The sequence below is a fragment of the Coturnix japonica genome, chromosome 12 (assembly GCF_054131305.1).
Source record: "Coturnix japonica strain WE chromosome 12, WE-NBRP24, whole genome shotgun sequence".
Taxonomy (NCBI): domain Eukaryota; kingdom Metazoa; phylum Chordata; class Aves; order Galliformes; family Phasianidae; genus Coturnix; species Coturnix japonica.
Window position 1 is genome coordinate 1,965,416 of NC_140674.1, and position 20,527 is coordinate 1,985,942.

The window sequence follows — 20,527 nt, forward strand, 5'->3', positions numbered from 1 at the left end:
GTCGGAGCCGAGCGGTTCCTGCCGAGCTCCTTGCGGTGCCTCTCTGCCCACACGGGGCGTCGGGCGGTGCACGAGGGTTTGTAGCGGCGGAGCGGGGGGACGGGGTGCGCGCAGCGTGTGATCCGCGCCGAGCGGGGCGCTTTCATTGTTGTCTCTTTTCTTCTGCTTTGAGAGCGACTGAAAGGGATTCGGGATTTGGGTTTAAGAAAGCAGAACAGTTAAACAAATGGGGCTGGGAGACCACAAGGTTGCGGGAGAGGAGGATCGCTTGACTTAGGGTGGGCAGCAAAGCCAGAAAGGGCGTTTGTCAGTAAAAATGAAACGGGAGAAAGACCGTGTGTCAAGTTTGTGCAGCGCAGAGGGAAAGCCGAGCAGCCCGCGTCAGTGTGTGCATTTGGTTTTGTGGCTGCTTTAGAGATCCTGGTGATTTCCTTTTCCTTACAGAAAATCTATGGATTAGCAAAGTCTGATTTGTTGGAGGGGTTTGTTTGTTTGTTGTTGGATTTATTTCCCCCAACTCTCCTGTTCATTTCCCTTCCTCCGAGAGACAAAAATAGAAGCTTAGGGCAGATACTGAGGCTTGATTGCTTTTCTTTTTAATTCACATCCAAGTTCTGATGCATGTGACCAGTGTCTGAGAGCTTTCCCCCCACTTGTGGGAGCTTCCTTCTTCAGACAAAGCATTAAACGTGCAGGCGGACGTGCTGGAGCCGACCCACAGGGGCACCCCAGGATGATTGCAGTCTGTAGTTCACATCTGAGCTACACAACACCCTACGTTGAGCGTTTCATTGCATTGTTTTCCATTGAACAAATTGGGTATCTGACCTGCGAATGGATAAGGCTCAACCATAGAAATGCCTCACAAATGAGAACAGATTCATACTTTCTTTGTCATGCCACAACCGAGACTGGGTTTCCCAAACAAAACGAGCAGTCCTTGAGGTGAAACGGCGGGAGATTTCAAAATCATTTGAGCATCGCTATGAATGGAACAGGAATTCCGTTCAGCAAGAAAGTGGCTTCTTATAAATTTGCATCTAATTATTACAGACATGCACGCATTAGCAGTCACATTGCATGTGGGAAGTTCTTAGAAGGCTGAATGGGATGGCAGTGGCACTGTGTGCAGCAGCAGGCGTGCGGTGTCCTGGTGCTGTGCTTGCAGGTGTCCCACATTAGCAGTGTGCAGAGCACTGTGTCCCCTCCAACTGCTGCCATTCTGAAGGTGGCCGAGGACACCAAGATTTCCAGGAACCAGGAGTTCTATTTCCTAAGGGCTTGGAGTACTTTAAGGGATAGCGTGTAAAACTGCAGCATCTAACTGGGCATCTCCAGGTGTTGCTTTACAAGGAAATTAGAGATAAATGCTTTGGAAAAAAAGAAATAAAAAGGAATGTTCCTGGTAAGTAAAATAAAGAAGTACTTACGGGGGGAAAAAGGTTCCATTCATCAACAGCAGCAGGTTTCTGTTATTAGCTCAGTCTTAACAATTGCTAATGGACTTGATGATTTTCATAGGAAACTTTCTGTACCTCCTCACTGATAAATACCCAGGAATGGCCTTTTTTGTTGGTGTGGTGCTCACCCAGTGCAGTTAAAGCCTTGGAGTGCATGAACTGGAGCCTCAGCAGCATTCCTGCTGGAGCGCAGTGCTGTGTGTGGTCTGTGCTTTGCAGCAGCTGTGCAGGTAGGGTGGGAGGTAGTGCTGGTTCTGTTGTCTCCAAAAGGAAGAACCCTTCCTGTGGTGTCCCCACTTGTATCGTGCAGTTCAAAATCCCCTGTTCTGTCACACCACACACACTGCTGTCCTCCCAGCCCAGCTGCAGAGCCCAGCCCTGGCACTGCTCACTGCCCCACAACTTGGGTTCCAAGGGGTTAGTGTGTTGCAGGCTGAAAAGGCCATGTTTGTGTTGGCTTTATGTGCTCTGCACCTTCTCATCTGTATTCTTTGCTATGATTTAAGACTATGATGAGCAACACAAAGTCTCCATAGCTCAGCAGAAGGTGGTAATGGTCAGTTGTACCATGACATGGTTATCAGCTAGGTAGCAGATTGACATCTGGTTCAGGAGCAGACTCTTGGTGTATCACGTTTCTCATTGAACACCTAGACAGAGCTGCCTGTTTTCTGCTAATATTGGACATGTCAACATATCTGAGTGCTTTAAATGTGTTGGGGACCGTTTTTAAGTGTGTTTATGGGACATGCAAGGTGTTATGTCTCATTACTTTGAGTTCCATGGCAAAACTCCCAAACACAAAAGAATCATCTGCATGTATTAGTAATCCTGACAGGCCCATATCCACCCAATGCTCAGGTGCAGGTCTGTGCAGGAGGAGAAAGTTTCTGGTGCTTGGGGAAGTGCTCCCTATCACTTGTGCTTGGGAAAGTTACCCCTTGCACTTCCCTACGCCAGACTAACTTGAGCTAAGTTTTCCTATGTGCAGGAGCATTCCTGTCCACTGGCTGGGTGACCCACATTCCCCTCCTGGAGTTCCTGAAAAATACAGGAAAATGGTTCAAGATCTACCAGTTCTTCTGTTTTCTTTTGATTCATCTGGCAAACATCTAATTCTGCTTTCCCATTCTTGCTACATGCGTGCCATTGCAGGTCCCCTGAGCTGTGACTGAGGATGTACCCCTGGGTGTACCAGTTTGGGCCCATGCTGCAGGGCTGGTCATTTTGGGCTCATGGTGAAGTTTGTGACAAGAGAGAGTCCCTGCAGAGAGTTCTGCCTTTGGGGAGAGCATCCAGCTGTCACTGCTGCCTTGCAGAGTTCTTAGCATTGTTGGTGTAGGATGGATGATGCTCTGCAGTGTCTCGAGCTGAGGTAGTTCTGCTTTGTCCTAGAGAAGAGTTGAGAATTCAGATTTGACATGGATGTGCTTGGCCCTTGCTTTGACTTGTTCACTGCTGTGATTAATCTTTGGGCCTGCCTTACCCTGGGGTTGAACTACTTGACACGGGGATGAATATAAAGCACCAAAAGAAGAGGGCACAGAAGAAGCTCAGGCAGCATCGCTGCCGATCCAGTTATGTATCTCAGGATTGTGTTTCCCCAGTTCCTTTGCTGAAAGGAGGTCAAACAATTTGTTTTCATCTTCTGGTCCTTTCAGGCTGCATAATTCTGTTTTGTAAAGAAAATGTTGTCAAGTGCATGTGTAAAGAGTTGTTTGGAGGAATGTTAGGTGAGTAAAGAACAGGTCTGGCTGCAAGGCTGGACTTGACAAGGCTTTTGGAGCGTGAAGACAGTAATGGAAGCCAATATGGGAGAGTGTTTTAAATCGTGGCAGCTGCAGGAGGAAAAATACACAAATACAAAGATGGACAAACCTGTGTCTGTGGTACAGAAAATACATTCATGTCTCCTTCTTTCCCAAGGAAGGATATGTGCCATGAGATTGAAAGGGGAGCCTCTCTGAGGTTGTGGTTGGGCTTGGTTTGTAATCATGCAGGGCAGGAAGAGCGGCTCAAGGACAGCTGCTGTGTGGGGAGCTCCTGGGCGCAATCCTAGCCTGTTTATGCTAATAGACTTGAGGACAAATTGAAGTAGCATTTTTATCCTGCTGTTTGGGAAATCATTCTTGGTGAATCAAAGCACAGTGAATTTTGAGAAGTCCTCCATTTGGCATATAGGTTGGTGCTAATGTTGGAGCAGGCTTCGCTTGAACTGTGCATCTCCCTTTCTGTACAACTTATGCGAGTTTAAAATAACATATGCATATTTGTACACACTTTGTAATTGTGTTAATTTGTCGGTAGAGAATGTGTGCATACAAAACAATTTATGAAAATTAGATTTATGGAGAAAAATGGGCTCCCTCTGGTGGCTTCTTGTGCTTCAGAGCAGCACGTGCCGGTGCATCTCACCACAGCGACGTTTGAAACTGGGAAAGCTTGATGCTCAGATAGTGATGAATCATAGGATCATGAAGGTTTTCTGTCGGTGATGTTATTTTTCAGAGAATCTGCTTCTCTGTCACTGTGATATGGATGACTAAGCTCTCATCACGTAATTATCCTTATCAGCATGTCTGACAAAACTCTTTCAGCAGCTTCTTCTGTTGGTGAAGCAGAATGCGATTAAGACTGATGTTTCCCAGAAAATGTGTGTGCCTGTATAGCCAGAGCTGCCCACACAGCAGCACCTGTGAAGCTGCAGTGCTCACCTTGGCTCTGCCTTTCCTGTTCTTGCCCTGTTGGTGCCCAGCTCTGCAGAGCAGGTGCCAGTTGGTCTCTCTGTGCCGGCTGAGTTTGGTGGGAGATGCGTGGCTTCTGGTAGGGCTTGTGAAGTGGTTGGTTTAATATTCTGTCGCTGGCAGTACAATTGTCTCACACTGAGGGGACAGGATAGATGTATTCCACTGCTTAATTTCAATAATTAAGTGTGCTTTGACTTTACCAAAGAAGGGAGGGAGCTGCTAAGTTGATTATCAAAAATATCTGTTTAGAGCCAGAGATTTTATTTCCCTTGCAGATCACAATGACTGCTGCAGGAAGGGGGCATGGAGCACTTACCCACCAGCAGCAGCAGGGCACAGGCTCTGCACAAGGCCTGTTGCTGCCTACTGGACTGGGGAGGGGAGCATCATGCTGTATTAATACATTAATCACAATTGTATTGACTATATAGAGATTATGAAACTGATGTGATTGTTTGTGCCCCTTCATCTGCGATGCGGCGTGGATCACGAGTACAGAACTGCCCAGCTGTTATGAACTCCTCTGCTAGCAACACGAGTAAAGCACTTGTTAAAATTGCTATGCATTCTTCTGAAGTATTTAAAAAAATAACACAAGTTTTCCTGTGGTTTTTTGGAGCACTGCGATAGTACTTATACACACAGTCAATCTTTTATATGGCTAAAATGAAATTCTCTGTGACAAACAGTTTTGGCTTGCAAAAAGATTGGTATTTTATGGGACTGTAAAGCCATGTGGTATAATTTAGTTGGCGTGTTTCCACTAGTGTTACCCAAGTCTCTTACCTCTCAGCTGGCGCAGGCTGGCCTATTTCTGAAATAGGAACATTACATCAATTCCATTGGTTGTAAATGTTTTGTTCATAAATAACGATTTTGTTAAGTGCCGTCAGAAATTAAGATTAATTTTTTAATACGAATCAGGAAGAAGCCTCTTCTGTCAGCCTCTTCTGCCTTCTTCTTGCGGTGCTGTGGTGCAGCCTGCTGAGATCTGGCTGTACAGAGAGAGGGGTGAGGGCTGAGCATACACAGGTGGCAGGGCTTTGTGCCACCACATTGGGTCTCTTTCTGCTGCCTCGCAGCCAAGCTGAGCAGTGCAGTGTGGTGTGAGGATGGCTGGGGTGGTCCCCATCTGGCTGCGCATTTTCAGTGTGAACCTGGAAAAGCCCCTCTAGTTCTTTCCATCAGCTTCCTCTACTGTAAACTCTTAAAGGATATGATAGTGTGAATGACTCAGGGAAAGTTTGGCTTGTTAGGCTGTGGATGGGGTCCCAAGGTATGAGAGAACCTCAAGAGTGCAGGTGGTGTCTCCTGATGCAGCCCTCGGCCGTGCACAGCTGCATGAGCTTAAAATATAACAGTTTATGTTTCTCAAACATCTGCTTGGCTCTGTGACAGAATCCCAAACCCGCCCTGCAGAACTCTCACTCCCCTCTCTTTTGTGGGAGGTCTCCCAGGGGCTCGGATGTCGTGGGAAGGAGGGGTGTTTCTGCAGGGAGGTTCTCTCAGCCCTGACCATCCTGCAGTCCCATCTGCTGTGAAATTGGGGAAGGGCTGCACAATACTGGGAACCTGTGTGTTGGAGTCTTGCTGATAGAGCCGCCCCCCCCCCCCCACCCCGGGGCCTGTGCCCCATCCTGCCAAGGGGAGGGCGGCTGCTGTGCTGTGGGGCAGAGGGTGTGCTGCGGAGGTCAGAGAAGTGCTCCAGTTGGCCTTTGCTCTTTCATCTGCTGGTAGCATATACCATCAATTAAGCCCAGATAAGCAAAATTGATAATATGATGTTACACAAATAGACGCACGAATCTATGTAATGCATCATGGAGCAGGAGCAGGGAAAGCTGCTTGTCCCTCAGTGCTGCCATGGAGCTGCTTCCCCAGGGCAGCAGTTACAGGCTGTGCCACTCTACCTGGGTGAGTGTCTGCCTCTGTCATCCTTGGAGGCTCTGCACTGAGCTCACTGACTGCTGGATTTGCTGTGTCTTAGGAACCTGCATTTGATTTTACTTCGTCTGTTAATAGTAAACAGTGTTTGAGTTGTCTCTGCTGCACACTGATCTGAGGGGCAGGAAAGGTTTGGATGTGAAAAGTGTGGCTTAAATTCTTCTGTGCGCTAGAGCTCTTTTTGGTGATGGTATGTGATAGGCGTGGGGAGCTGGAATTGGGTGTGGGAGAGAGGGGCAGCCTGCTGTGAACTAGGCTTTCTGCTTGGTGGGCATCCTACTTGGTTAGCTGCGGTGTGAGAGAAGTGAGCTTGTTTAGTTAACCATGTCCATGCCATGCTGATGTCTTTTGTCAGGACTGCTGCCTGTTGCTGATGAATTTGCTGCTCCATGGGATGAAACTTCCACAGGAAACCTAAAACAAATGTTGACAGCACTTCTATGGGGCTAAATTAAAATGAAATTTTAATGAGCAAATCTTCACAGGTGCTGGCCAAGAGTACTCTGTGACTGTGTCCTTGTTAGAATGGAGAGCAGATACTTTCAGATACTTTCAGATACTGGGCACATTTCCATTGAAAGCCAGGAAAAAAAGCTGCTGTGTTTAACTGCAGGCTTGTTTGTCCCAATATCCCAGATCAGCTGTCTGGGGGCTTGAGTTGTGCCTTAGTAAGTAGCACTGCCACTACTTCATGTTCATGTTGCATTGATGCATTTTTTCCTGTCACAGTCATAAATTAAGTATTTTTCACACTTATCAATACACTGTGTGACAGAGTTTAGGACTAGCATTCCTAAATATATCTGCTGATGTGTGTATGTCCACAACAAAATGTACTGTGTAATCCTGCTATCACTGATTGCTTTGAACATCACTAAGGCTGGTATCTGGAGCACAGTGACTAGTTCTGGGCTATGCGTAAAAGAAACATGTGGCTGTACAGGGGGAAGCCCAGCAGAGACCACTGAGATGGCTGGGGTGCTAAACAGAGTATGTGATGTATAAGGGGAAGTGGTGAAAGCCAGGACTGTAGAGCATTCAGGAGTGAAAACTGGGAGACAGAAGGCTGGGGGGAATCGTGCTGCAGTCTCTAACTACTGAATAGACTGGAACAGAGAAAATGGGACCGGGCATGGGGGCAGAATGGGAGGTGGCTGGCACAGAATGAAGCTGGATAAATTCTGTTTGCTTTGGCACACATCTGAGACAACCTTGGGCAAGTTGCTCAATCTCTTTGTATCTCCAATCCCCATCTGTGCACGACCATCTTTAAATTATAATATCTTGCTTTTGTAATTTGTCTTTAAATTATAAACTCTTGGAGTACTGAATGTCACCGCTCCACGATATTTCACTACACAGTACTTAGCACAACGGGACCATAAATCTTCATCAGCCCTGTGGTACGTGAACGATAAGCAGGAGTGGCATAATTTAGGGCCATACTCTGCCTTCGATGCTCATTATGGATAAAGTCTTTTTTGTTGTTGATGTTTTTTGTTTATTAAAATGCTGTGCTGTTGAACCTAACAAGATGCATGGGCCTCAGTGAATGGATTTTTATGAGCCCAGTGGCTTTGGTTTTGGTTGTTTTGGTTTTTTTGTGTGTTTTTTTGGAAGGAAAAGAGCTTGTTTTCAATTTTACTTCATCATTACTTATTGATTACATGTACCTAAACAATTTACTTAGCAGATCAAGGAATAATAAATTCCTTTAACCTCCATCTCTTTCAGTTTAATTATTGTCAACTCATCACTTAGTGCTTAGTTCAAAGGATAATGAATTCTCTTCACCATGAGGTAGAAGAGAGTTGGACTGCAGAATGGGAGCTATGTCCTGCAGCTCCTCTGAAGATGTAAGCCAGTGTTGTGGAGGACCCAAGTGCTGAGCTCAAGATTAGAGTCAAGTGCTGGTGTGAGCTGGTACTTCTGCAGTATGTGTGGAGCAGCGTGCAAGCCAAGGTTGGAACTGCTGCCTGCTCTGCGCCTGGGTTGGCTGGGATGCATGTAGCTCTGTCAGTTTGAAAGAGGGTAAAAGCACTACCAGGCTTTCCTTATCACTGAGCTGCTACTCTGGAGATGTTCTCCCACTCCCAGAGAAGAAGATCTGTTTGTGCCATGTCCCCCCTAAAAGCCCTCTTGCTAAGGATGACATTACCCAACATTTGTAGACAGAGAAAATGCCACTTGCCAAACTTGCAGATCGCAGTTGTGTTTCTGTCAGCTTTGGCAGTTACGCAGCTTCTGGAAACGCTAATGAAGGCAATCTGCTTTTAATTTAAAATCCTCCCTGAAGAAATAAATAGCTGGCAGTGGAGGGATCCAGCAGTGTCCTTGTGTGAAACTCCTCTTTCCTTGTTCTCTGTGGTTTGCTTTAGCCAAGGAGAAACTGTTAATTAAAAAATACTCCTGAAGTAGCCAGATATGCAGGAATGTACTTGTGCAACAACTACCTGTACCAGTCCGGCAGTAAAGCACTCCTTTGTTTTTATTTGATGAGCAATTCTAATTAAGCAAATAAAAATAATGCTTGCTTTGCACTTAATTTGGCATGTTTGCCACTTTTCATGTGATTGAAGGACAGAGGATGGACAGTTTTGTTTCCATGGTTGTTTTATTTTTTCCCTTTGGTTCCCTGTCGCTGAGGTGGTCAAGCAATGAAAAGAGGGGAAAATGCTGGAGGAGGAGATGAGGGCCAAGACAGCATTCCTCAGAACACACTGGAATTAAGTTTCTTTAAAGGCATTTTCCTTGGTTTAGAAGGCACTGGATCCAGTACTTTGAACAATGGTAAACAGTGCTTAAAGGAGAGCATAAGGAATGTGTGTCTGTGCATAAAGGATGTGTTTAACGCTGTGGAAATCAAGGGGCTGGTCAGGGAATGTCAGAAGACATGAAAAATGAGCAAAGCTGTTCTGCCTGTGGCTGATTGCCCCTTCACACCAACACTCATTCTGAGGAGGAGGGGGCAGCAAATAAAAACGCTGATTCAACCCAAGGGAGAGTATTGGCAGCCTTTGCCATAATGTAAGAAATTGTTCTAGCTATTGACTTGAAATAAATGTTGCCCTTCCAATAAGAGCCTGGACATGTGGGTGCCAGGGAAGCGGCACCTGGCACCGAAGGCCATAGTTGCAAGAGCTCCCAAGTGGGGCAAGGCATTGCAGGGCTGCACAAGCACTGCAGTCTGCTTAACAGCACCAACACCCTGCTCCCATCTGCTTTAAGGCTAGACCACAGGGAGGAAATTCTGGTCTCATTGCCTCCTCTGTGAGGAATTATCTTGGAATTTTGAAACCCAACCTCCTGCTCCATTCCTAAATTTAAATCCAGAGCTTCTGACTGAAGACAGAACCATATGTCAGTGAAGCACTGGGGCACAGCCATCCTCTGTGTATTTATAATCTGCTATTGCATTAGTAGCTTGTTGCAAAAAAAAGAGCCAGAAGAGAAACCGGCACAGTGAGGTGCTTTTTGGGATGATCACTCTGTTGTCCCATTAGGCAGTTAGTTTCATACTGCATGTGGATGTGTTGTGTGGCTAATCCAGGGGTCGCCTGCAGTAATCTAAAAGCATCGCTCTGTTCTGTGGAAGTGCCATGCTTTCAGAAGCAGCCATGGTTGAAAGCACTGCCACACTAAGGAAGGCCCAAGCACAAGAAACTCCCAGGCACATTAGAGCCATGGGGCTGCTGGCCAGGTCACCTTGGGGAGGGGGCAGCTGTCTAACAGATGGGGAAGATGTGTCCTGGTAATTAGTTGGTGAAGGGCTGTGTGCTTTTTTTAATTTGCTATGTAATATGTTTGTGCAGTGGCATGTTTAACTAAGGTACAGTTACCATGAGTACACAGACAAATGGCAGTAATGGGTACAGATGGCTGTAATTACCCATGCTGATTCCTGCACTAATCGTGCATGCAGCCCATCAAGTTGGGCTTAAAAATGGTTGTGTGGGGCAATTTGTTTCCTACCCACCCCTATGCTGTGCATGAATATGCTTGTGTGACCATCTTCTGTGTGCCTGGACCTGCTGCTGAGATGAGCATTGCTTTTTGGTGTGTGTGCAAGAGGCACAGGCACAATGAAGAAGGCTAATTAGCTCTTCTCTGCAGTATCTTACCTATGGTGCTTTGAGCTATGGATTTTGCCTAATGCCAGTACAGCAGCAGGGCTCTGAAGGTGATTGATTGGTCCCAACTCAGTCTGCCCAGCTGTGCAAGCTCTCACAGTGATACCATGATACCATTAGGGAGGGAGTGTGATCATGGCACCTTTCTGGGGTCTCTCACTTGATACTCCCCAACCCCTACAGGTTCTGAAGGGGAGCATCAGCAAGCACGTCCCTTCCTAACCCATTAATAGACTGATCTGTCTGGTCTGTTGTCCCACGGGCTGCATACTGTCTGCCTCTATGAAGCCCATAGCAGTAAGCTCCAGAAGTGCACCACCCACTGTGTAAAGAAACACTTTCTTTTGTCTGTCTTAAGCTGAAAAAGAATGCAAGCATACATGGCTCTTCTGCATTTGGATCATCTGTCCATCTGATGTTGGTTGGCCACAGGAGTGGGCTCTGCCAGCAGCTCTTTGGTTCTGGTGGGCACCTTTCAAACACAGTGACTGAGGAGATGCTTCTCTGTTCGGCTGAGCTAGTCTAGGAAATGTCAGAGACGAGCTAGAGAAAGTATTTCTGGGTTTGCTGAGCACTGCTCCAGATAGAAGCACTTAAAACCATCTGCTCTGATGGAGCTCAGCATGGAGGAGGAGAAGGTCTCCAAACTGCTGCTGCTGTGTGCGCTGCTGGTGTGGAGGGCAGCGAGCAGGGAGTTCTGCCCTTGGGTAAGGTGTGTGGGTACCTGCCTTGCCTGCTGCTGGGGAGGGGGCTCCGGCAGAATGAAAGCCACGGGGATGATTCATGTGTCTGCACTTCTCTGTGGAATGGCATTAATCTTTGTATCAGGAGACTGCTTCTTTGTCCCCCTCGGGTTAAATCTTGAAGGTTTGTGATAGCAGTTAAAAAGCTGGGGGTACAAAGGGAAGTTTAAAGAAGCCTTGCGGGAGAAATTCGTGTCACGGAGTGAATAGGCCATACACTGTGCAGTGTAATGGAGAGCCAGTCTCAGGCCGATGCCTTTAACACAGTCAGTAGTGCAGACAAGAACTGTAAGTACTTCCAAATCCTATGGTTGTCCTTTCTACAGCAAAAACATCTCTTTTGTGATGTATTTATTTATTTATTTTTACTGCTTTTTGTCTATCTTTTAGTAGAAATGGGCCCTGATAAATATTTACTTTTCAGCCAGCACTTTCCCTTTCTGGTTAATTTGTTTAGGGCCACTCTTTCTTGCTTGCCTGAAGCCTGTTTTGTTAGGCTGCTGGGTAAAGCCTTCCTATTTTGACAGCCTTTTTACTCATTCTTTAAAGCTGCTCTTTGATGTGAGCTCAGAAACACAGATCTCATTCTTTTTATCGTTTTCCCCTGTCAGTTTAAAACCAGTTATGAGTACCACAAACTATTAAAAACAATCCAAGCTAACCTCCCAGGTGACAGATGTTCAGGGCCTATCTCTTATTTTCAGGGCTCTCTATGGAGTAGGCTTTGCAGAAACAAGCAAAGCTGCTGCTTGATAAGGAAACATGATTGGAGCAGCTCAGAAAGTTGTTTTGTAAAATCCATCTGGCAGGAGGCAGAGTAGTGGGCTGCCCTGTTGAGCTGAATGTGCAGAAGAACTAATTCTCCATGTTATTGTGCCTCTTCTGAATTTGTTTTCTGTGATGTAGCTGATGGTTGGTTGGTTAGTAGTGGCTTCATTCATACTTCAGACAGGAAGAATTACGTCTGACAGGTTAGCTCATAAGGATACAGAGTTGGAGAGGGCAGCTGGATCATGAAAACCAGTCCTGCAGTGTCCCACTCAGGTTTGCGTACAGAGGCTCGATAAACTGCTCTGCATGTCCTCAAGACACCACCAGCCACAAGATGCTGCAAAGGCATTGCTGGGGTCCTGGTACATATTAGAAATGAAACCATGGAGAAGAACTCCCCGGTCTTTCTTGGTGAGACAGCAGCTGGGTAGTTCTAGCAGCCTGTAGCTGTGAGCCATGAACAGAAGGGCATGTTGGTGGAAACTCAGGGAGGATTTCTTTCTGTCTTGTGCTTTTACAGCTTCTACTACACCACCATCCTTGACGCTGATTTTTAAATGGTATTTTATTTTTTCAAGTGAAATATTGAAGTATAGTTTTTCCTTGACGTGTTGTGACACTGCCCAAATGCCCGTGCTGTGCTGAGGAAGCTGTGCTTCCCTCGCAGTTTGCTGCTCAGAGGTGCTGCTGTAGCTGTGAACAGCGGCAGCTCAGCTGAGCTTGTCTGGTTTGGGGCTTTGTCAGGCCAGCACCAAGCCTTTCATATCACAGTGAAAGTCTGGGAGTTTTAGTAAGTGGGGTATGTAGCTTTACCCTCAGAAGATCTGCCAAGCTCTTTCACTCTTGCCTTTTTGGTCTGAATTAAGTATTTTCTTATGGGCAGCTTCCTCATATTCCTCCACAGCTGTTTGAGAGCCAATCCTGGACATCTGCAGAAGCTGGAATGTTTGTTTGCAGCAGTGTAACATTTGAGTTGTCAGATCTCATGAGGCTCTTCATCCTTTAAACCAAAACAGGGGTTGCTTCCTGAGGCTCTGAGTTTTCTGCCATGATACTGTGTTCTCTGGTGCTTTGTCCGTGGTCCCTTCTTCCAGCTATGTTCCTGAGGCAGATTCTGCCAAGCTCCTGGCACTAGCACCTTGCAGCAGGAGGGGGATGCCTCCCTGCAGTGTCCCTGGAGCTGTGCAAGTGGGAGCAATGGAGCTGGGCAGCTCTGACAAACGCCGCAGCCCAAGCATTCCCCAGCGGCCCTTCTTTTCCTCTCAGCTGTCATGCTCAGCTGCTTGTAGACATGGACAGCTGCTGTTGTCTCAGCATGAATTTTGCTTTGTTTTGTTTTAATCTGTCCACCTCATTTATGTGCCTGCATCAGAGCAGAGTTGTCTGAAGATCTAACCACTTGTTAAGATTCTTGTGGGAGTACTTTTGAAAGTCTGGTCCTTGGTTTCTTAACAGTCTTTGTCAACTCACATCAGATTGGAGAATGAGGTGCCTCTGCCTGGCTTTTCTACCTCTTCCCTTACATTTAGCTGAGCATCAGGATATTTGGCATTTGCTACATCAGAGAGTTTATCTACAATTCATAAGGAAAAGCACTCCACCTTGTCCAGGCTGGGAGTTAACAGTCCCTTTTAAAATGAGTTTCTGAAATGCAGCCTGATCATAGATCCTAACCTCTGCTCAAACTCTCAGGGCTGTCTGTCACTTTGCTGGCATAAACACTAGTCTCACCAGTGAAGAAACCACACGTCTAGACCAATGGGTTCTGCTGCTTTGTGCATGTCTGGATTGTAGTGGACATGGCTTTCCAACCAACTGGCTGTTTGGGCACCTCTGTTTCCAGCCCCACCAGGGCTGCCTGTGGATCACAGGGACCAGCTGTGGAGGCCTTTCACCAGGACTGACGAGGTGAAAATCTGACTTGTCACACACACAGGCTGGGTTTGAGCTCTGTTGAGTTTAGGATATGCACTAATGGTTCTAGAGGCAGAAAACTCAGCAACAGAGTTGAGCCATGGGTTAATGGTTTCCCTGCTAACTTTGAGCAGAGCACATTGTCAATCCTTGTGCTTCTGCTATGTTCTTTTGCATACATGGCCCATACATATGTGCGGCTTCACAGGTTCTGGGCTGATCGTGGTGACACAGCGAGTATGTGCTTGTGGCTCTGCACCTGTGTGAGATTGAGTGTGAAGGATCTGCCCATGCTCAAGGCTTCTATCTCTAAAGGAGGTGTGTAGTGGAAAGAGATAAGATAGCACTTTGTGCTTGTGTAAGGGGAAGTGAGCAAGAGGGGGGTGAAAGAATGTGAAATGAAACATTCAGCAAATGAATATTGCTCTTTGCAAGCAGCCCTGCCTGGGACAGCATCCTGGTGCAGAGAGGGGGAGGGCAGCCCCTGGACTTGGGTCTCTTACTCAAGAGGGTAGTGGGCATCATGCACATGCAGATGGACTCAGCCTGTGGGGCCATTCCTATTCTTGCTCTGGCAACAGCTGCCTGCCTGGATTTCAACTGTATTGCATGCCAGAAGGTTGTCACTATCTCAAGGCTATAAAACATGGACCAGAGGCTTCTGGGACTAGAGACCTGGCTGTTAGTAGGACTGAACTCTTCCCCAGCAAACCTCCTATGGCTTGGGTTTGTGTGTGCTTTTGGAGTGTGCTTCCTCTGCCCTGTTCATCAGTGATTGAGCAGAACAAAGTCTCCTGGTTGGGCACACATCTACCCATAAGGGCTTCCGTCTGATGAAGCCTTTGTGGTATCATATCATAGTATCATAGTCTCGTGTGGGATGGAAGGGACCTTAGAGATCATCGAGTCCAACCCCCGGGATTCGAGCCTCTGTGTAGCAGAGCGGCACTTCTACCACTTGCGCCACAGGGAGGATTCGAACCCAGGGCCTCCGGTGTTGCAACGTGGCATTCCTACCACTTGCGCCACCAGAGCACACTGGTGGTGCCCAGAAGCTGCACAGATGTCCCTCTGCTATTTGGGATGGAGCCATCTCCATGAGCTTGGGAGGGCCACGTGGGGCTGCTGGATGTTTCCTTCTTGTGCCATTCAGCTCTGAGGCACACAGCTGCCCTGGCATACGGACAGCAGGCAGACAACTGGGCTAAAACTGAACCCAGTGCCTTCACGGTACGTGTACTGAGCCAGATCTCAGCAGTGGGAGGAAAGCCTGAGAGAATGGATACCCATCTGCATGGCTCAGCAGCCTTTGTAGCTGATGGAGTTTCTGGAGGTCAAACAGTCTTTTTGGACTTTCCCTTTAGGACTGCAGAATGAATGCTGCTCAATATATTAAGGAAGTTTCAAGCACCTATTCTCTCCTTCCTCAGCACAGAGAAATATTGCACATGAATTACCATACCAGTTCTTTCATCCTGTCACAGAGTAAGTAAATGAAGAGGTCCGTCCACCTAAAATATTAGATCCCATTTTGTCAAACCAGGCATGCGACAGCACAGTGCAGTTCACGTGCTCTTCTTCAATTTTCAATCTCCTTGAATTTCATTGCAGGAGATAAATCCGTGGCAGGAATGCTGGGCTGCTGAGTGCTGCAGGGCAGGAGCAGGCCCTGTCATCCTCTCCAGAACCACTTCAGGCATCCTCCTTACAGGGAATGTGAAAAGTGAGGCTTCTGTGGTCCATAGGGGATATAATTGAACTGTAATGATCAGCTCTTCAGGGCATCTTTGTCCGGTGCTGACTGTGGGACTTTGTTACAATTTGTGTTTATTTTATCAGGAAAATTGTCTGCTAGGCCGTCATTTTGCCTCATTGCCTGCAATTATGGTTTCTTCATTTGCTTTCTGCTGCTGAGACTCTGGTTTCTTGGAGTTAATTTCCTTTCTAATTACTTCCATTACTCATTTAGTTTGAAATGATCCCTGGACTTCCACAACTGTAAGATAGGTGGGCAGGCGATTGTCAGGCTCTGCCTCTAAGAGGATCCTTAGCTGTGATACTTCTACAAACTATTTTAGGTAGTATCATCTGCTTTGTGTCTGCATTATCAAACAGGACTGAAGTATTGCTTTGATTTTCATTGTTGACTTTCAGCATGTTGATTTCTATTAGTGGTTTCAATGTTCCCAGCCTGCCCGAACCAGCCTGTGTCAAAGCCCTGTGGTGGTGCTAGCCAAGCTGGTTGTGGTGCAAGCAGCTGAGCTTGCCCATGATGTGAGCAGCCTGCTGGGGTGTGTGCACCCATTGGCCTTGCAGGTGTGTTCATGAGCACTTGAGCAAGAGCATCCCTTGCGTGCTGTCCTGGCTGGCACGGCTTCTGCATCACGCTGCTGGCCTGGCCTTCCTGGTGCCCTTGGAATCCTGGCTAAGACATGCCCCTCACTTTTATTTTCTGTTCCTCCGCAGTCTCCACATGTCATCTCTTTCAAAATCCATCATCGTTATGCAATGGAATTAACAAAATATTTCCTCACTGGGAGTTGCTGTATGGGCCTGGGCTACCCGCAGCTTTTAATAGTTTAAGAAAACCTGGAGAAAGGCTACTGGGAGGTAATTTCAAAATTAAGCATTTGGGAAGTGTGCTCCATCCAGAACTAACAAAGTTAGCTGAAGGCATTTATGCAATGTTTTCCAGGCTTATTAGGACCTGCATTCCCACAGGTCATTTATGACTGTGTAATATCTGCTGTCTTCTGCCTTCATAAGATACTTGTTTCCTCCTTTTCCTCTAGGCCCTAGAGTAGAAGGGGCTACTGTCAATGACCAGCACTAAGGCTGGACTGGTGACTGCTGGTTAAATAAGACCCTGACTTGCGTTGGGCTTTAATTATTCCTATGGAAGAAAGGAACTCATGGTGTTATACTTCAGAGCTACTGTCATGAATTAAATGATGATTTGACGATTGCTTCTTTGCCATGTCGGAGCCTCAGCATAATGACATACTCAAATACTTTATATATGCATGTACATATATATTCATATATGTAACTTGAGTTTTCCATCTGTGATGTGTATCCAGAGAGACTTAACAATAGCTGTTCAAATAAAGTGAACAGCAGAGCTATTTGCTGTCCTGTTTTATGGTTTGAGAAATGAAGTTGCTATGACATGAAATGATTTGCTGAAGGTTCTGTTGAGAACTCAGTGTTCAGAACTCCTTATTTCCTTTCTTTTCCTTGCTGTGGTTTCACTCTTCAGAGTTCTGAAGACCCCAATTTACAGACAAAGAGATAATATACTGCGTTTTCCTATGGCGTGAGAAAAGCCTATCTTGTGTCAACAGAAATTCTCAATTTGTCATGTATCTTAATGGGCTATATCCCCTTCAGAGCAGCCTGGGCACTGAGCTGGTTCCAGCTGCTGAATCAACACTTTAGAAACACTCTTAAAAACAAAAGAACACTGCATGTTTCTGTACTCATATATATCCTCTACAGTGTCTCAGCAATGGCTCTCCAGGGCAGCAGGTTGGTGGGAAATACCTGCTGTTACACATGGGCCTATATCCTGGTGACACAAATGTTAAATGTAGGGTACGTGCAGTGGGGAGGAAGCCTGGAGGAGGTGAGCTGCTGGGTGCTGTGCTGCAGGAATGTGAGGAGTCAGTGTGAAAATAAGATCAAAATCAATAGTGAAGTGGTTCTAAGTGTGTTTTTCCTTAAGTGCTGATCTCAAAGCGTTACCCAAATGTTACAGCAATCAGTAGATTTTATGAAGACTGATGAGGCACAAAACAAATCCAGCTTTCAGGATGTTTGATAAACTCTGCTTTTTTTAATCACCTTGCATAGCTCTGTGTGCTAAATTTACATGGGATAGAGTTTGTAGGTTCAGAGACTAAGGAATCATTTCTCCCGAGCAAGCCCAGGAGAGCTGTTAGATGTCCTACAGTAAATAAACACTGAGTCCAAGGCAGAAGTGAGTGCATAAGTTTGGCTTTTGTGTTCTCATTTGAATTTAGGGCACAGAATGTGGTTGTCAGTGAATATGTTTGGTGGGATTTGCTTGCTTGTCTTCCAGCTAAATCCTAAGCACACCAGGAAACCACTTGATTTGGGGGCAGATGTATCTGGGGCTTAAATACTAGTTGTAAACATGAATGGCAGGAAAGAGAAAGAACTGGTTCTGTGGCCTTTAAGTCAGGCTGTCAGTTTGGACCATGAAGCTAAAATGGAACATTTCACCAGCCACTGTACAGTGAGCACACCCTGGGGCAGGGAGCCATGTCTGCACTGTGAGCGGTGTGCACTGAGGTGCTCAGTAATAGTGATGCACCAAATCCCTCCTGGTAGTTACACTCCGTACACCCACTTACAAGGGGGTGGTTGCACACAGTGCAGAAAACTGGGTGCCATGCTGGGCTGGGGCAGGGTTGCAAAAAGTGTTTTGCCCCAACTCTAGGCCACCAGGCACTGCAATGCTGGTATTGTGGGTTAGAAAATCTCCTGGATTTCTTGCTATACTCAAGTGTATCTATAAGGTAGCCATGGGGAGCACCTGGTCATCTGTCAAACCTGCCCAATGCAGTGATGCATATGAGGCTCTGCCTGAGCATTGCTTTTTTGTTTCTTGTGTTAATCCCATTCATCTTTTGGACAGCAAAGCCTGGCGGTCCTATGCCACCTTTAGAATCCCTGTGTTCAGAAATGATGGATGAGATTTGCCTGCTGTTTTTTAAGCTGCTTGGGTTATTTTGCATGTGAACATTCTGTACCAACAAAAGGGAAGAGGTTGGTGAACCTGTAGTTCTCTTCCAGCTATTGCAACAAGTGGCAGTGCTGTGGTGCTGCAGCAGTGGTACTCAGAGCAGACCATCTTCTTCCCTTTCTGCATTTGCAGAATTGCCTGGGTTTGTGCGGGTGATACAGAGCAAACAAGGTGCTCAGATCCCAACTGTGTCTTTTGTAAATGTATTGTGCTGCCTGGGGACAGTTTTGAGGTTGTTACTCATGAAGTTTGCCTCTTTCCATGCCTTTCATTACTGCTGCAGTTGCATTAGCACTGAGGTGCTTTTTGTATCGGGTAGGTTTGAACAGATCCAAAAACATATACAAATCTCGATAAAAATTCTGTACCTCAACAGGACTACACAGCAAAAACTGTGCAAGGTTGCTTGTTTGGTATTGTATAAAGCCAAAAATTATCCTAAGTTGAAAACGAAACCATAAGAGACATTAATGCTGTGAAAATACTTTGGTTGTCCCCACTTGGTGCAGCTGGTAGCTGTTGCATTTGAACACCCATCTCTTATCTGTAAAGCTCAGAGGAATAGCTCTGCGAGTGCAAGTGGTTCCACATTGTGTCCCCTCAGCTTCAACCACGTAGTGTGGGATTGTGACACCTAACTTCAAAACATACCTGAGAAAACCCTCATCTTCAGCCATTAGTTATTGAATTGGCTGTTTTACTCCATATGCATCTTTTATAAGCCAGGAATTTGAAACAGTTCTGAAATGAGGAGCTAGGTTTTGCTAGCGCTGTTTCACCTCAAGCACCACCTATTGATGTCGGCGGTATGGAGTTGTACACAGCCTTTGTAAAATGTGCTTCCTCACACAGCACTAACTCTAAAACTCTTTGCACAGACACGGATAAAAAATATGAGCACCTCCAAGTCCAGGCATAATCACTGTGCTTCACCGTGTGCTCCTTCACTGTGCAGACCATTTGTTACTGTTCTGTGTTGTTTCTGCTTCAGTCCAAATGAAATCTCTTGAGGGAAGAGACAACATCATCTTCTCTGTTTCTACTGTAGAAAGCCCACCATTGTGGTCTATAGGTAACTGTTTATATAGTGTTTGCCTTTAACCTTTCTATTCCCCTTTCAAATAAATAACAGCACTGCTGTATTTGCACAATTCTTGTTATTAAGCGTTGTGAGAAATAATGTTATTTAAAGAGTAAGCTGCAGCTTTGGGGCATAGTGTATTTATCAGGAATGGCCGCTGCAGTGGTCTGTTTCTGTTTATAGCAAAAGCAGACAAGATTTAAACCAGCCATTGATGATTAATAGACAACTGTTGCAGAAACACTGCGAAAAATGCACCATTTGCATGGATCCCTCTGGATGCTTTCCAGATTTTCATGTTAGAAGGCACTATTACTACTCTGTCTGATTGATTTCTCCTGGCACCTTTCCTTAGAACTTAGCAAGGTGCTTTGCAACATGTGTCTGTCACTGTGCTTAGGACCAGTACAAGGTGCCCACCTTCATCTACATAGGCTGGCAGCATCTGCACCGTGATGCTGATCCAGGCTGTGGTGGGGTATGGCACAGACAGCACTTTCTGCCTTCTTTTGTGGCCCCCCCTGTGTCACTATTCAGAGCTTTATCTCATCCCATTCTATCTGTGGGCTAGCCACTGGCTGGGACAGAGAGTTACGTCAGGGATATGTGCCTGGGCTGCACTTTCTTTTGCCATTATGTTGTGAAATTCTACAGTAAATTTCCTTGCTGCTTAAGCAGAATACGCAAGTTTGCATTTCTTAAATGCTCACTACTTTCAGGACTTGTTAACATCATCTTCATTACCGATTAAAAGGAAGTCACTCACCTGAAGATGAGGGGCACTGAATTTGCATGGGAACTTCTCCTCACATCCAGTATAACTTATGATGGGCTGTTGACTGTGGTAAGCACCAAGTCTATAATGGCTTCATATCAGGGCCCTGGGCTTAGTCTAAGAGTGAAGGGTTGAGTGATGAGCTGGCTTTTCCAAGCTGAAGAGAACTACCAAGTGGTGCGCTGCTCTTTCCA

At 46.2% G+C, this 20,527-nt stretch overlaps 1 protein-coding gene across 1 annotated transcript in view; it reads left to right on the plus strand.

Moving 5' to 3' along the window:
• GPC1 (glypican 1) overlaps positions 1-20,527 on the plus strand; it is a 138,269-nt gene that overhangs the window by 831 nt on the left and 116,911 nt on the right. The window lies entirely within an intron of this gene.